Here is a 3,635-nt window from a genome sequence, read left to right as displayed (position 1 = left end):
TCAAATGTTGTCTCCGATTCTCTTTCTACAGATGCTGCCTGACCTGCAGAGTTGCTCCTGCAATTTCTGTATTTCTTTTTAACTGAACGTCCATTTCATCTTTCGGGATGAAACACCCAGACTCGCCATTTGCAGATATTTAACCCTTTCGAAACCTGTGAAGTGATTGGATTCAAACAAACTCTGCAATGATTCACTCTTTCTCAGCTCCACAGGCAGAGAGACCTGGGAAATGAAGCTGTCAGTGTGGTTCTGTATTGGTGGGCCGAGTGGTGAATGCGATGGACATGAAATCCATTGCGGTTTCCCCACGCAGGTGTGAACCCTGCCGACTACAGTTGAGAACTGTCGTCAAAAAGAAAGGGAGATTGCTCCACGACTTTTTTAAAGATGCAAATCAGTGGAGGGGTTGAAATATTTCATTCACATTGGGACTGATCGGGTTTCTGCAACCCACAGAGCTGCTTTTGAGGATATGAGTCAAGTGGTTGAAAATGAGACGAGAACAATGAGGGGCGTGAAGTCGTGGTCGAAATGAAGCAGGCACCTGAGGAAAAAGGTGTTTTATTTGCCAGTGAAAGATACTGCTTCACAAATTTGGTACAATGGAAGGGAAGCAGTGACGGTGATTATCTTTGGCAGAATTTTAAAGTCACAATGAAAAGAAGTAAAAGTGACATTAGGAAGAAATTTTTCGTACAGGGAGTGGTTAGGGTCAGGAAGTCCCTGTCTGACACTGACAAAGAGGAAGATTCAATGGACACAAAAGGGAATTCGGTGGTCACGTTCAGATGAGCAGATTTACGCTGAGAAGGCGAGAGAATGAAACGAATAGAGACACACGTTTAATTAAGTGTAGAACCAGCAGAGCGAAGGTGGGCCGCATGGCCTCCGTCTGCGCTGTGACACATGTTGTGATTCAGTGTGAAATCACAGTTCGACCAACAGAATGTGGGAATTTAGAAATAAGTTTATATTTACACAGCCTCCATACGTCTGTGAAACAGCATATTACACGACAGCAGTGGAGGTCTTTGACATCAGGCTCGAACGTGCCTGCCGCGTGCCAGACGAAAACCTGAAGTGTTCTGTGGAAGGGGCACTGCGTGTGGCAGCAGAGTGGCGCAGCGGGAGCGTGCTGGGCCCATAACCCAGAGGTCGATGGATCGAAACCATCCTCTGCTATTGTTCAATGTCCTCGAGCTGCTTTCCTTTGGATTGGTGCTCTCTCTTCTGCAAGCTGCCTTTGCATCTACTTACCAAATGGCATGTTAGCATATCGATGCACTCGTCAAATCAAGTGGCACGATTTTGGAGGTCTCAGTGGTATTCTGGTCTTCGTCGGTTTCCTCTGAACCGAATCGCAAACCCAGATCTCTGCGATGCCAATCAGCTGGTAAAGTTGAAACACATGCCTTGCGGTTTCGTCCATTCCTTGCAGTAATTCGCCACCCTGGTTCAGACGAGAATGACAAGCATGTCAGAAACCGCATCACGACTCAGACATCGTCCCCTCCTATTAGGACGGATACCACCGATTGTGAATAACCTCAGAGAGAGAGAGTCAAGTGACAGACAGTCGTCGTGGACTCGATGGGCTGAACGGCTTCTGTCTCGGCGAGACTGATGCTACGTGTTTATGCCGTCCCACTGCCTATCTCTGGGACAGAGAGGCTGAGGGAGCAAAACTGATTCATTTTTAACCGTCCCTTCCGTGTTGGACTGCCTGCAGTCCCTCAGCTCAGGGCCGTGGGGATGACTCTCAGTGAGTGAAGGTTTCACTCGGATTCTCTTCATCTGGGACACTTGGGGCACAGATGTTAACTGCTGCGCGATCGCAGCAAAGAAAGCGATGCCCACTTTGCAATAGACTTTCCCTAAGATTGCTGCGTGAAGACGATTTCTGAACACCAAGAAGGCTGCACAACAATGTGAACTTACCTGGGCGAAGAGTTCTCGGTGTCCATTTCTTTCTGTCCTGCCAGCACAGCATCTTTCTATCTCTCCGATAACAGACCCTTGGACAAAGTTCACAATCAAAGTTGTTCATGTTCCCCGCACTAATGTAACTGACACCTCTCACCCCAAGGGTTTCAGAGAGAGAGAGAGAGCAGAAGAGCGAATGGACTCTACCCGCACCCCACCCTGCAACCCGTCCCACCCCCAGAACAACGTGCAAGTAGAAATAAAATGGTTTAATTATCCACCAGTGGAGGTAGTCCAGTTCCTGGGGATGAGACAAATATCAGCGCCCCGGGGACAGAATGACAAGCAGATGTTCTGAAAACGCTTTGCTGCTTGCAATTTTTGGAGCAATGTGGAATGTACTTCACACTGAGCAAGTTTCAGCTGGCTCAGTGTCTCCAATGTACATTGCTGTGTTTGCCGCCAGCTCAGAGAGAGAACAATAGGAAGGACGTGGGAGTGAATAACGATCCGCGTGGGAGGGCGAATAACTGTTAATGGAGACTGTTAGCGGCTATCAATACGTTTTTTAACTTGACTTGTGCAAAACTGCTTGATTAATTTTCAAAAAAAACACCTCCGTGAAACGAAGTTGGGCTGTCTGGAATACGAATGAGGCAGTAAAGTTTCGAAGCAAAATGGGTGAATTACCGAGAGAGCCCGGTTCCCGGGGACGGGACAAACAGCAGCAGGGAGACTGAATGAGAAGCAGCTGTTCGGGAAACTCTTTGCCGTTTGCAATTCTCAGAGCAATCTCAAATGTATTTCATACTGAGCAAGTCTCAGGTCGCGCAAGCGGTGTGGGGGGTTGGTAGCGTGCCGGCCCTCTGGCTCGTTGGTCTAAGCGTACGATTATCGCTTCGGGTCCTTTGCTGTGCTGAGTTGCGAGAGGTCCCGGGTTCAAATCCCGGACGAGTCCACGTTTTTTAACTTGACTTGTGCAATACTGCTTGATTAATTTTCTCAAAAAACACCTTCGTGAAACGAGGTTGGTCTGTCTGGAGTACGAATGAGGCAGAAAACAGGGAAGTGAAATGGTTGGAGATAGTGTTCAACAGGTTGACGTGAGTGGTGCGGTGTTTGAGGAATGTCAGCAATCAAGGGAGATTGGAAAATTGGGACAGCACTCCTCGGAGAACCGAACTTTTCCGAGTCATGAGGGACCCAGAAACAGGAAATAATGTTGTGAAAATGCTCCCACACCTGAAAGGATCCACAACGATTCGGCAAGTGGAAAATGAGGTGTTGTTCTTTCATCTGGAGCTAGAACTCTGCTGCAAGCCTGAAACAGAGATGTTGGCCAGGGAACAGGGTGATGTGTTAAAGTGGCTGGCAACCGCAAGGTCAGGGCCTTTTTGGTGAAACTGACACCTCTCACCCAAGTGATTCAGAGAGAGGGAGACAGCAGAAGAGCAGGTGATTGGAGACAGCGCTGAACAGGTTGTCGTGAATTGTGCCGTGTATGAGGACTGTCAATAATGAAGGCAGATTGGAAAGTTGGGACAGCTCTCCTTGGAGACAGAAGTTTGAAATCTGGCCCAGTTGACGTTTTCCAAGACATGAGGGGTCTGGACAGAGAAAATAATACAGTGAAAATGGTACCACGCCTGAAAGGATCGCTAACAATTAGGCAGAATCTTGAGGAGAGGAAGTAAAAATAACATTATGAA

General features: G+C 47.8%; 1 non-coding gene across 1 annotated transcript; it reads left to right on the top strand.

Annotated features, from left to right (window-relative positions):
- The first annotated feature begins 1,113 nt into the window (after positions 1 to 1,113).
- Positions 1,114 to 1,185, top strand: trnam-cau. The gene has a single exon. It is a non-coding gene; the product is annotated as a tRNA-Met (tRNA).
- Positions 1,186 to 3,635: the final 2,450 nt, after the last annotated feature.

The sequence above is a fragment of the Chiloscyllium plagiosum genome, unplaced genomic scaffold, assembly GCF_004010195.1.
Source record: "Chiloscyllium plagiosum isolate BGI_BamShark_2017 unplaced genomic scaffold, ASM401019v2 scaf_32773, whole genome shotgun sequence".
In the NCBI taxonomy this organism is placed as follows: Eukaryota; Metazoa; Chordata; class Chondrichthyes; order Orectolobiformes; family Hemiscylliidae; genus Chiloscyllium; species Chiloscyllium plagiosum.
This window is presented reverse-complemented; position numbering and strand designations above follow the sequence as displayed.